Below are 14,987 nucleotides of genomic sequence, written 5' to 3'. Positions count from 1 at the left end.
ATATATATATATATTGATAGATATAATAATATTAATTAATATTTTTAAAAGTATTTTATTTTAATAATTTTCTTCTTCTCTTTCTTTTTATTAATCTTTATTATGTTACTTTCCATGTTTTTCTCTACATTTTAAACTTATTTTATGAGTTCTATATACTTGCAGCTTATGCGCAGTAAATAAAACTTATTATTTATTTTTATTTTCCATAATTTTCTTGGTGTTGCTACTGACTATAAGTTTTCACTACCCTGAGCTTATTGAAAACTGTCTGAAATGAATCAGGCTAATTGATCGATGATTGATGACTTTTCTAGCCCGCCCCATGGCGACATATTTAAATAGAGTCAGAATAATTGGAAACTATTTTATACTTTCCTAATTAGAGCCTCACGCATTTCAATATGATGGCGAATGACAAACATACTGTATATTATTGTATTGATTCAGTATTTTTTTGTTATATACATATATGCATTTGTTACTTATATGTAAAATATCGGTATGAGTACCGAATTTTCGTATTCAAAAATTTTATGAAGTAATCATTTGGATAATAATGTGGTTTAATTTGTCGAATAAGATTTTCCAATTTCTGACGAAATTATACCAACTTTATTAAAAATTTCTTAATGAAATCTGTTCTTGTGAAATAGCATATGTGAGCTTGGAACGAATGAAATAAATATGGGTAGTTATAAAGATAAATAAAATGCCAAAGGCAACTAAACTTCAATATTTCTTTTAAAGTTTGTTAGAGTGAAATGGAATAATGTTTATAATCAAGGAAAAATTTTAATTTCAGTTATTAGAATACCTGTTTTATTTTTCGTATTACAAATTTCAGAACTTAAGCTTAGGAATTTTTGAGATTTTGTATTTTAGAACAAAATCAATATATCATTAATTTTTCAAGTATCTTTAATTGTTGTACTATTCTATTAATATTAAATTCTACTCTAAACTTATTTGTTAATGGAAATCAAAATTTCCGAAAAATTATCGTAATTTATTTTAATGAGATTTCTAGTAAAATAAACCATAATCCTGTCGAATAAAATCTTAAATATACAGTACTTAAACTGTTCGTTTCGTAATTTTTTTCGGATCATGTGGTAACGATTTATCGAAATTTCAGTTTTCAAAATTATTTCTCATTACTACAAATTTAATAAAATATACTGAACTGAAAAGTAAATTTAATTGGATAAAGGGATTTTATGCCATCCTTGAAAGTATCATGACGAAATTGCTAAAATTATCTTGTTGCTAAAAAATTCTCGTAAATTATTTTAATGAGATTTCTAGTAAAATAAACCATAATTCTGTCGAATAAAACCTAAAATATACTGTATTTAAACTGTTCGTTTCGTAATTTTTCCGATCATATGGTAATGATTTACCGAAATTGCGGGTTTCAAAATTATTTCTTACTACCACAAATTTAATAAAATATACTGAACTGAAAAATAAATTTAACTGAATAAAGGGTTTGTATGGCATCCTTGAAAGCATCATGACTAAATTTCTAAATTTTATCACATTTACAAAATTTTATTATGTGTTATAAAAGTGCAATTAATTGATAATTTTGCCAAAATTATTATCAAAGTGCTTTTATAAAATTCACCTAGCCGTTTGTTGTTCACAAAAATTCAGAAGCATGGCGAATTATGCAATATTCTGGAAGTTTTGATCAAATTTTTTTCAGTATTATATGGAAACTATTTACTATATGGAAAAATAATCCATCTTCATATATACTTTTAATCTATTGTTTCAATTTCATGATTGAACCTGTAAGATGATTCTTACTTTTACTGTATCAAATCATAATTTCAACTTTTCAATCTGCATTTAAATGAAATAAAAATAGAATTCAAATAAACAAAATTTAGAATTCAAATAGACATTTGCTCCCAAACAATCATATAATAGTAACATTCAATAAAAATAAAATTTTATTCAGATAAGTTTATCATTAGACTGGGTGCATTTATAATGATTAATAATTTAAAAGAAATTTTGTAATTTTTGATAAGATTGCGCATGAAATAAGTATAAAAGAACTTCATTATAAAAGTAATTGTAACTTTCAATGGCATAGTCATCTGTGATAACTCTTTTCAGACATTATTAACATTCGATAAAAATAAAGTTTTATTCAAATAAGTTTATCATTAAACTGGATGCATTTATAATGATTAATAATTTAAAAGAAATTTTGTAACTTTTGATAAGATTGCGTAAGAAATTAGAACAAAAGAGCTCCATTCTTAAAGTAATTGTAGCTTTCAATGAAATATTCAACTGTGATAACTCATTTCAGACATTATTTCTTTTATAACAATTTTTTTTCTTCATCTGTGATATGCCTTAAAAATTGATGATAAGGAAGTTAAAGCTTGTCAATTATCTCGAGTTCCTTTATGGCTTTCTAACTAACTTAAGCAGATTAAAATAAGACAATTAGCCATCTTTTGAATTGTTTAGTTTTCTAAATGAAGCAGAATACGAACTTTTCAGTCGAATTTAGATTTTCTAAGTATTTAAAAATAAGATTCTATTTTAATTTAAACTAATAATTTCGTTAAAAATGTTAAATTTTAATAGTCCTTTTTTAGTTTTATTTGGTGTAGCTATTAATTGTTGCTCCAAATTCACGAACCTAAGAATTTTTGAAAAATATTGTTTTTTAAGCTCAACAAAAAAAATTTCCTTTTAATATAATTTTCCAATTTAATAAGCAAACACTTGAAGCGGTTATGCTCTAATAAATTTAATTTTTTATTACATTAAATTCTTGTTCTCTCAGCTATTAAAAAATCTGAAGGATTAATGCAATTTAATGTGTGGTTTATAGTTTAAACATTTTGTGTATAAAATATATTTTTCACGCAAAACATATAGTCCACCTATTTTTAAATTAAGTGTAATCTTATTTTTTTTTCCTTTCTAAACTTTTTTCCTTCTGCGTTAATAGTTGACAAACAGAAAAAGATAAGGAAAGTGTGGATATATCTAAATGTAAAAGCTTTTAATGATACGAATAGGCAAATGTACTTTTTTTCAGTATTCCCATTACAAGGTTAAGGTTACTTTTTGTAATAAAACTAGTCAAATTTGATTTATCCCCGTTGTCAACATACAGATTTCAAGATTATTAGATTTCTGTAATACAGCAAAGGCAAATTTAATTTATTTTAGAAGCTAGCATACAGGTAAACAATTTTTTTTTTGTAATGCAGCTAACCAACTTTGATTTATCTCACTTGTCATCATACAGGTAGACACATGGCTTTTCATAGCACAACTAGCTAAATTCAATTTGTTTCTGTAATCTATGTATGGGTGAAACCAGGTACCTTTATTTCGGCAAAATTAGTTCTGTTTTCTAGCGGAGAAATTCTGAATTGCACTTTACTAGTCAAGAAAGATTTATTTTTATTGGCTTGCTATTGTTGATTAGCTCACGGCTTCTGTGTAGATAAGCTTGCTTTAATTGTTCTACTTTCTAATGTTCTCTTGTTTTTAAACTATCCTTAAAAATTGGTCATAAAAGTAATAAGAATTGTTTTTTTGTCCAGCTTACTGAACGTCTACTAAAGTTTCATACCCTAACAAACAATAAGGATTTAGCCCGATAATTAGCATTCTGATTCGTTTTGATAATCTCTTCTCGTGGGGTAAAACACATCATTGCCTGGTACAGAGTACCACCTCCCTTGACATGTGCTGGGCCCTCGGAAGCTGCAGAGCAGCATAGGAAAAAGATAACTACATCCATGGCTGAACAAATGTTCTGCCATGCTCAAAGCGTAAAATACCTTCTTTTAATCACATTTGGCCTTATTTGTAGGACATTTGAGAATCCTTTGTACAAAATTGTACTTTTTATATAGATGCAAAGAAATTCTCTGCTATTTTCTTTTAAGAAAAAACATCAACTATTATAGATTGAATTGCACCCACAGTTATGTCGGTCCCCGGGAGAGTTGTCACTCTCTTTTCCCTCCCCTGCTTTTAGTATGGCCTCGATTGCATCGTAAGTAAATTACAAGTATAATTTTCTTAAATAGTCATATAAAGCAGAAATGTCTACTACTTTTTCACTGAAATTCTAGTATTTCCAAATTTCCCATAGAGTTTTCATCTATGCCGAGTTTTACTCCACTAGTGGGGTTAGATCGGGAAATTTGACGTTTTCCAGTAAAAATCATTTATTTTATTAAAAAAAAAGTAGCACATCCATAACTTTTCAAGAATGATATATTTGCGAATAACAAAACAATTAATATCCAGGTTAAATTAGTAAGTTTCTATGTCGAACAGTTTATCTCCAGCAGGTGTTCGAACCTTATCTATCCGGTATTATCCCACCTTCCCTTCCATGTGAATGTTTGACTTCTTATATCCTAACTAGCCAAAATTTATTTAATTTAGCAGTCAACAGGTGATCCTGTAACAAAAATTCGATTTTTTTTTATATATGAATTACTTGGGTTGTGATAATTCTTGTCTATTTGTGCAGATTATCAACTTAACAATTTTTGCTATCACATGTTATATAAATATAAAGTTATATGCTTATTTAAGATACATAAAATCTAAGCACATTAAGATAAAATAAAATGAATTAAGTTAATCCGAGTTAACACTCCCAGTGCAGTTTCTTTGCATCAAACTAACTTCAATGTTTATAACTTTGTTAAAACTTTGATTACTTTGTTTGTTGTAACCTTGTTCGTTTGTGTCCCTTGAAATTTTATTGCTATATTTTCCAATCATAGAGTATATTCATAGTTGCAAGTTAAGCATTCTATATTACATAATTTCGTTTCAGAGAGGCAAAGGGACTAGAATTTCATATGATTAATCAACTTAACATGTAATTTAATAAATCTATGATTTATCTCTGATTTAACGTATCAGTCAGTCGCGTAACTTCTTTTCGCATGACGGTTTTTCATCCAAATTCAATAGATAAATTTCCTGTATATACCCTTCGCATTTCGAATCAAATGATTTTAGCAACAAATACTTCACTTGGCTGTCATCCAGGCGAGTTTTTTTCACTCTTCCTTCGCCAACTATCCAAAGGAGGCTAAAATAAAACAAATAAATAGACGAACGAAATCATAAAGCAAGCAGAGAGCTCGAAACACACGAAAAAATCAACTTTGAGTGACATTTATCCAGTGAGGCGAGCATTTTATCCATTTACCATGTTACGCATGCAGAGGAAAGCGTCTGTATGTCACAGTAGAACCGGTTGGAACCGGACGCAATTAGGTGTGACAGTCACATCCCTGGACTTGAAATTGTTCTTTACTAACGGGTAGTGATAGCAATAGCAAGTTCGAAGATTTTCCCTAAGAAGAAATGCATTGTTCTTTTCTTTTTCCCCTTTTTTTGATTTTTTCCCCTTTTTTAGACTCTTCATCTCAAAGCAATATATTCAAAAAGAACATTTGTTTTATGAAATATAAAATGGATATTGCTCGAATGGTTTTAAGTTTTTATTCATGAGTTATTTAAGAAGAATTTTGGACATTATTTAAGCATATATATTTTAATAATTATTATGATGTCTTATCCTGTTTACGCTTTTAAAATAAATTTCAAATATCGCGTCAATTTTAAATTATCATTTAATTATTTGAATTGAGAGATAAAGCAAGATAATGCTCAGATAATGATTGAAACATAAAATTGGTGGGGGAAAATGAGACATAATTTTTCTTATATGCAAGTCTATCCGATTACGCCGTTGGTAAAGGTAACTATCACTCTATTAGGGGAGAGGTGGGAGCCGTGGGTATAATTTTGGTCTCAGATTGGACAACCGACTCGCATACGCAGAAAGGTGCATGCTGAACCTACTCTGATTGGTTGCGATGTGGAAGTTTGGAGAGAGAGCTAGCAGCTCAGGAACACTCCATGTCGTCTGACTGGGTTGCTGCATTTCTACCATGGCCATTAAAAGATAGCGCTTTGAAAGACTTGGCTAAAACATTGTCCAGAGATGTACAATTTGAGTTTAATCTTAAGAAAAAGAAAGTGGAAAAAACTAAATGCATATCTTAATTCGAGAAAAGAAAGATTAAAATCTATTGGTTAATATTTGAAGCAATTTCACTATACTTTTCAGAAACAAGGAATGGAGCTAACTGCATGGACTAGAGTCAGGGAAGTTAAATTGCAAATATTCTAAGGTTATCTCTAAAAAAAAACATATATAATTACCGAAAAATCATAATTTTTTTTTAAGTATAATTAATAGTTCGCAAACATTCAAACTGGAAATAGTTTCTATATTTAAGAAGTTACCTTCTATATTAAAGAAACATGAGCAGAGCTGCCATCACTGTAATAGGTTTTCAACTTTACGTTACATTCTGCTTTGCTGTGTAAACACTTTAAGGCTTTGAATCTTAGAAATTACGAGTGCGATTAGAAAAGAGCACTGGGATTGCGATGAATAAAAAATTTAGCGTTCCTAACTAGTTTGAGAATTATTAACTGTTAAATTTGTGGAAAAAAAAGACACCTCACGAATCACTTTGCAGCTCGAGAGACGAAGGAGACGAACTAAAGAGACGAAATATGACGAGCTCAAAGGTCCATTTTTATTTATGGTCTTCACACGAGTTTTTTCTTTCTTTCGAGATTCTAATTTGGACTTTCTGTACGTAATTTTAATCTGCAATTCAGTTATAAGTACTATTATCAGAAAATTTTCGTACACTTTTTGTTTTAAATAATAATTATCCAGTGTTAAGGGAAAAGCTACTTATCTCTCTCGAGATCTTTATTTAATAAGCTTGCGCATGCGTTTATGTCAAGAAGAATAAAACAAAATAGAGAAAGAGATGAATCGTGGAAAAATATAAATCTTATTATATGCATTGAATTTTTTCAAACTTAAAAAAAAAACTAAGTTCAAGTTAGCTAAGTTGATTGCAAACTGCTTTTAATTTAAATTGTTGTAATGATAAAATATTATCTTCAGATATCGTAAAGTAAAAAAAACTCATTTATTTCTTCCTATCGTTTCACATGCTCTAAATTTCTTATTGTAAATTTTCTTTTCAAGTGCCGTTGAATATTTTTGGCAAATTAATGTAACCATGTAAAGTTGAATACATTAAAATGTTTTTTTTTTTGCCTAAAATAGGGATGCTCTAATATTTATAATTAAAATTTAGTTAAAATAGAAATTGGCCAAAGTAATATAACATAAATTAGTTAAATAAATAAAAAATTGTTAAAAGAATTATTATTAAATAAATTTCTGTTTATAGACATTATTATTTCAAAATGTTTTTGACTCAGGAAATAGAATGCTTAGTGTACAGAAATGAAAATAAGAAAAATAGTTTTCTAGGTAATAAATAGGATTTACAATAACTATGAGTTATATGTTACTTTTTTTAGAAGTAAAGGGTTTACAGGAATAGCAAATTGATTAAAATATTAAACAATCAGGTCATACTTCTTCACTTTGAATTGCCATCAACTACTCGAAACTTCATAAAATGAAACTATGATGATGGCCACAAAAGATGGTGACATAATTACTTTTCTCCTGTTCTGCTATTCTGTCATTTGTCGAATACTTGAAGTCGCAAAATCACGTCCACTTCCGGTCAAAATGAGTACAGAGGGGTGTGAGAAGGAGAATCGAAAAAAGAAACAAAATGAAGGCAAAAGGAGGTAAAAAGTTCGAGAGAGAGCCAGGCGAAAATCCCTAGTTATTAAAAGTGGGTTTGCTATTGACAACTTTGACGTTTCTTTTTGTATTACTTGGGATTTGGATTGGTTTCCATGGCAACGCGCGAAAAGAGTCACTCTTCAATAGTACCGGACAGTTTTCTCTGGAACTAGCTACACTAAAACTAGATAATAATAAAAAAAGGGAGAAAAAAGCACACCTTTGATAGAACATAGAATATAAAGAATTGAAATGTCTAAGAGACGAAATGAAAAATATAATAAGAAATAGAGAAAGAGTAGGGAGTATATAGGAGAACGATCCAAGTTTAAATTTTTGTCAAAGTAAAAGCTTAATAACTTTAACTTCAATTCTGGCTATACTTCGACATTTGCAGTTGGGATACAAAATTCCCAATATATTTGAAAGCTTGGACAAGGATATGCCTTCTTCAAATTTGAGGGTTAGGGAACAAGCACAAATTAAGTGGCAGTTAAAAGCAGGATTGAAATTTAGTTACAATGAATGATGCATCATTTAGTCTCGACTATTTATTTATAATTTTATTCTTTTCCAAAAATTAAATTTATTAAATCTATAAACTTTAAGGCCACTTTTTCATTAAAATTATTATAAATATTAACACAGGATAACGTAAAACATATTAGTAATAACAACTTCAAATAAAAATTCAATAAACCAATCAGAACTATTTATTATTATTGCTTTTGAAGTATCATTTATTAGGTGGCACAGAATTGTCATACTGCTTTCCCGCTGCCATGCCCACATACAATTAGGCTAGGACCGTGACAGCCTGGTTAATAGGACGTTGAACCCATTTTCAAGAGGTTGTGAGTTCAATTCTCGCTGGCCGCAGTCTCCCTCTGTAGTAGATGGTGACTTGTGTACGTAAAATCTGTCGGGTCACTATGTCCTCGATGCTACTATAACAAATTCTGGGAGTACTGAATTGGAGATCGACCGATCGTTCTCTGATTTCGGTCAAAATTACGATCTCTGGATGAATGAATTTATGAATGGGTTCACCATATAAACGGGCTGTGGCATATGTCCACCCTGTACAAAGGCTGTGTGGCTGAAGTCGTATTCTTGACCATAGATGGCGCCACTTAAAAGCAAGAAACGCACCCTCTGCCATAAATTCGCTAAGTTTCACCCAGCAGGATTACTGATTCGAAACAGCAACACAATTAGGCTATATGGCTTGATTTGAGCAATCAAGTTGCATTCATTCAGATAATATAGAAGAACTAGCCGCCTTTGGTGACCAACTTGGTCACCTTTCAAAATTATATTTTGCAACTTATAAACTTTAATGCTAATCAAGCTGAATACTCAGCATAACTGTATCTAAGTATTCTAATTTTTTAACCCCTCCTCCAATTCCAACACCTTAATTAATTTTAAGCAATACATAAACTAAATGAATTCCTCGTCTAGCTGTTGCTAGTGGCTTTGTCCGCGTAGATGTAGACTTTAACTTTTTTTCAAGAGAATTTATTAATTTAGCACTTATAACGTTTATAAAATTACTCTCAAATGTGTAATAATTAAATAGATTTACAGTCATTACTTTTTTAAAGAACAGCCTTTAAATTTAATATTTTTAGCACAATTTAATCCAGAATTTTTTACTATTTTGAAACCATTAAAAATTCCTTCCACTCTTAAATGTCAAAGATTCAAGTAAAATCCACCATCCCATCCTACAACTACCCAAACTATAACAGCATCATTTACTATCCAAACTATAACAGCATACAAACTACAACAGCATTACTCTTTTATTTGGTTTTTGCGAGCAAAGCTCGTTAATTCAAGAAAACTTAATCAATAAAAGAGTACAGAAACTAATTTTAAAAAAGCTGCCCGAAGATGATAAGGACAACAAGAACTAAACTGAAAATGAACATTAATTATAAGCTTATCAAATATTTATATTTATCTTTACCAACATCAAACGCCTAGGGATAATCATGGAAAAAAAATTCTACAATCATTGCTCTTTTAAGAACAGCGCACTTTAAATTTTTTTCGTTGAACACACTTTAATCTAGATCTTTCCTATTTTGAAGCTATTGAAATTCTATTCACTCTTTCCACTCTGAATGGTTCAAGAATCAAACAAAATTCACCTCCCCCTCGACTACTATCCAAACTCAAGTAGCCTCATTTATTCCTTCCTCTTTCATTTGATCTTTGTGAGCAGAGCCTGTTAATTCAAGAAAACTTGAATCAAGAAAAGAGTACAAAAAGTAAAGGGGAAAAAAAGAACTACCGTAAAAGTCCAAAGACTAGAAGGACGAAAGTGGACGACAAGGGTGAGGGGGCTTACTTGGAAAAGAAGACAGACTTGCAGAAAAGTCTTGTTGTTCACTAATGGTTTCGAAGGTAGTGTCCCAAAGCGCCTGCTTTAACGAGATCCCTTCTGACCCCCCTTCTCCAAACGTTCCTAAATGCAACTGACTTTTTATTTTGTTATTTTTCATTTTAAGGACTTTCCTGGACTGGAAAAGAAGTAAAGTTTTAAAAAAATTTACCTCCGCAATGAAGGCAAGTCCGTTTCTCTAAGGGGTGTGCTGATGCCTGGTCAGTTCGAAACGCACGATCGAAGAAAAGGAAATGGTTTTCTTTTTCTTTTGGACTCACGCTCGAAGTGTTCGATACACTTTCAGGTGTCCATATTTTATTTTGCTTTCCTGTTCAGATTTCTGCGTCGATACCGAAGCTTTAAGGAGGCAGATATGGAAATAACGAGTTCGAAAACTTTCTTCACTTCAGTTCGAATCTACTCTCTTAGAGTCTATCGACAGGATTTCAGAAGTTTTGGTTCCAGCTGATTGGGCGCTTGGATCGAATCACTCGATAAATATGAATGCACATTGCATTCATATTTTTCGACATTTGAAGGGTTTTCTTCACTCTTCGATAATAATAAATAGTTTTCCTTTAAAATTTTAAGGATGTGTTGTGGAACAGGATTTGGAACGTGTAAATCAAATAGGTACTTTGGGAAAGTATGTTTCATTAAAAAGTAAGAGCAATAGGATTAATGAAAATTCTTTGTTATAAAATTCCTCAGAAAGTTTGTCAAATTGTTTGTATTTATTCATTAATTAAAAATAACAAAGTTTCCATGTTACCAATTAAAAATTATTGTTCTTAATGTTGAGAATTATTTTTCTTGCGAATTAAACTACTCCCTTATTAGAAATTTAATTAACTTGTCGTAACTTAGATCTATTAGTTTTGTGTAATTTAAAAAGATAAACTTAGAAAGATTATTTAAAAAGATAACTTTGAAAAGATAAAGAATTAATAATATGTTGTTGATTAATGGAAAATAAAAACTTGTGCAATGATTTGATTTTTTAATTTAAAAATAAAATGCTTTAAAAATGAACCTTGGGAATTTATTTAGCCATGCTTCCTAGTATGCATGCGTTAAGTAATGCTTATTTTAGAAATATGTAAGATAAATGTATCAATGTCAAAAAGATTTAGTATTTCCCCATTAAGTGTCATTTTAGGATTTTAAATTCTTAATAAAATGAAAGCTAATTCTTCGTTTGCATTTTTTAAAAAACAAAATAATTAATTTTTTTAATTTTCGCACAGGATTTTCTTTAAATAAAAGTGAGTATTCTGTATAAAATTTTAATGTAATTTGAACGAATCCTGATGTTTAATTATAACTTCTACCATCTGCTTAAAGATATAAATATAATTTTAAAACAAAAAAAACTGCTTTTAATCCAGAACTATTCTAAGAGAAAACGATACACATTTATATAACTTTTGGAATTAAATTTAAATAACATTATTATATAACTCGATAAATGCGCATCCCTTTTAAAAATCCCATTATTTCAGATAAAGCCTGTAACCAAAAGTAACCCACCATAAATAAGATCATTAAATTAGTAATGAAATTAACTTGTCAAAAAATTCAGATCAATTAGTTTAAAGAGAGTAACTACAGGACATCATCTAACACTGTTTCTGATATTTAAAAAAAATTCAAAAATAATTAAATAAATCAATATGAAATTTTAAAACATTTCACGAAAACACTTATTTTTAAAAAAATCCGAATAAATTAGACTATGGCTGCAACAAATATTACCTTGCATCAATTAAAAATATAAATAACATAATTAAACGTTGCTTTCAATTTAAAAAATTATATACGAAATTTTAGATTTGACAAACGCACTTCTCTTGTAAAACTTAAACCTATTCAGAAAACACTAGCCTTTAATCCAGGTTGACTAGCCTTAAATCCAGGTCAGTTGTAATATAAGTAACTCATATTGTTGTAATATAAGTAACTCAGATCAATCAGTTAAAAAATAATTACGAAATTTTAAAATTCTTAACCATATGAAATTTGCGAGGAAATAAAAAAATAAGCATAATTTCAAACATTGAAACACTGTCTTCTATCGAAATTCTTATAAGAGAAAAAATATATATATGCATATAAAGTTTTAGAACATTTGACGAATACGCATCCATTTTGAAACCAATCCAATTAATCTAGATAATAGCGGCCACCGAATTGGAATAAGAAACCAAATTAAATCAGTTCAATTGGTAATATAATTAACATGTCTTAAAATTAACTCGTCTCAATTCAGATCATTTAATTAAGAATTAATAACGAAATTTAAATATCTTAAACATTTGAAATCTGCGAGACAATAAAAATATAAACATAATTTCAGGACTTAAAACACTGCTTTCTATCGGAATTCTTATAGGAGAAAAATATAAAAAAACTTATATAAAATTTTAGAACGTTCGACAAATAAGCCTCCATTTTGAAAAATCCAACCAATCCAGATAATAGCTGCAACCGAATGGAATAAGAGACCAAGTTAGGTTAAAAGGGAAACACTTATAACATTATATCTATATTTTTTCATGAAACGGAATATTCGAGAAGGACATACGCGTAGAATTTCATGCGTTTGACTAAAATATTTTTAAAGATAATACTCGCTTTAGGAAATGGGATGGACGGATAGAAGCTTTTAGATTTTTTCTTTCTTTTTGTTCATCCTTACTTAACTTGATCCTCAATTTTATCGTCAATAGGAAGAAAAATCTAGATACACTTTTATAAAATCTATAAATATTTTTTAAAGAAATCATCTTCATAGATGTGATATAGTATTTTTTAAAAATAGTCACAATCTATACCCTAATAGCCACTATGGTTAAAATATATAAGGTTAGAAATATATATATGGCCTAAACATACTTTAATAAATATATACACATACATATATTTACACTGTCCACAGATGCCTAAACCGTAACTGCCACTTATATTCATTTATAAAGCACCATTTTCAATCCAATCATTTTGAAGGATGGCTGTTAATGTGGAGGTGGTATTTTTGAACGAGAATTAGTATAGAATTTGGTTTTGCATTGACAATGAATTAAAAGATTTTTGATTTTATATTTAAAAGATCTTTGCATTCTTATGGGGATCTTATATTATTGTATTTTTGTTAGTGTAGGGTTCATCAAATACCAGCATGACCAACAGATTTTTCTGTTCGCTACGTTGCTATAACAAAATCTGACATTTATTGTGCTGTTATGCTGTGCTGTTGGCCGCTGATGAGTTATAAAACTTTTTATTATTATTTTATTATTTATATCTTTTTGTATTATTTTATATTACATATATATATGTGTGTGTATAGTACTAATCATAAAGTTTATAATAATTAAGGCGAGGTCATGAAGAATTGGAGAGTCAGTAATTTTTTAACCTTCTATCTTTTATTAGTTTAGTAATATGAACACCAAGTAATGAAAGTTTTAAAAAAAAATGTTTTCTGCTGTTAAACATATTATGCCATAAATTAATAATGCAAAACATAAACAAAACAAACACAATTACACAAACAAATTTGCATAAGTCTGCATTTTTCTTCTTTTTTGAACTATCTACCGAGTTGTGTTTAGAGTTTTTTAAGAGAAGGCATGATAAATGTATTTCCAATTACAATGGTTATAATAAATAAGGAAATGTCGGTATAAAAATATTGAAATTTTTAATTTGCACAATCTGTTTTATGATTAATTTAGTCTTGCAGAAAAAAATAAAAAACAGAAAATGTCGGTATGGAAATATTAAAATCAGTAATTTTATAAAATTTGTTTCATGAATAGTTTAGTCTTGTGCGTAAGAAACAGTAAATAAAATAAGAAACAAAAAATGGTTTTCATAATTTTTTTTGTTTAGCATATAATTTTCTTGGAAAAGCTTATGGATTACAACATTTTTTGCATCATTTAATTTTTTATTGTATTTAGCAATAAAAGTGTCGAGTTGGATTCTCATTTTTAATAACATAAAAAAAAGTCAAAATTTCTTACTTTTTATGCAAGTTGCCGGGGAATGTAGCAATGTTGCGTGTACAAATCCATACTTCATGAAATATACCTAAATTGAAGTATTAAGATTGGTAAAGTTGATATTTTAAACACTCCAAGCAACCTCAAAAGTGTAAGTTTCAGGACAAGTTATTTTGAATTTTGTTATATGATCAAATGTATATTAGATACATCAAGAGATGTGTATTAGATTATTACAATAATATGTTGGAAAATTAAAAATGAATAACTTGAGTTTAAAAATAATTTTAAACACTAAAATATTGTGAAATGTTTACAAATTCTTTTGAAATAATAAAATATCAAGATTTTTACGTTTTACAGACAACGATGACTCAAATTCGTGACCGCAGTTTCTGATCGTAGCAGTGGGAGCAATTCAAAAGACACCCATGTCTCATGTATTGGTAAGTTAATCATAATTTTGCTTTAATTAAATAAGGTCATAAAAGTGTTCAAAGAATTTTTTCAATTGAAGATTAATTAAAATTCTAGTAAAACTATTACACTGTATAGTAATAATATTTCTGATAAATAAAAAAAAAACTTAACTCTTTTTGATAAAACTATCACACATGGTATTTAAACCATTCATTTGGTAAATTTTCCGTTCATAGGGTAACGCTTACAAAATTATAATTTTTAATATCACGCATTTAGTAAAAATATAAAACTGTAATTTAACCGAATAAATGGTTCCTGTTATGCTCTTTTATATTATGATAAAATTACTGAATTTCACCATATTTTATCACATATTGTAAAATTATATTTTATGATTAATTTCTCCAAAATCATTTCGAAGGCACCTTGGTAAAAATTACTGAGTATT

The 14,987-nt window shown here is 28.8% G+C and overlaps 1 long non-coding RNA gene across 1 annotated transcript in view; it reads left to right on the top strand.

Moving 5' to 3' along the window:
• LOC107453396 (uncharacterized) overlaps window positions 1-14,563 on the top strand; it is a 71,854-nt gene extending 57,291 nt beyond the window's left edge. The window contains exon 3 of the long non-coding RNA XR_011636685.1: window positions 14,480-14,563. This is a non-coding gene — a long non-coding RNA (uncharacterized lncRNA). The remainder of the gene's footprint in view (window positions 1-14,479) is intronic.
• The last annotated feature ends 424 nt before the right edge of the window (window positions 14,564-14,987 follow it).

This window comes from Parasteatoda tepidariorum, chromosome 4 (genome assembly GCF_043381705.1).
Source record: "Parasteatoda tepidariorum isolate YZ-2023 chromosome 4, CAS_Ptep_4.0, whole genome shotgun sequence".
Lineage (NCBI taxonomy): Eukaryota > Metazoa > Arthropoda > Arachnida > Araneae > Theridiidae > Parasteatoda > Parasteatoda tepidariorum.
This window is presented reverse-complemented; position numbering and strand designations above follow the sequence as displayed.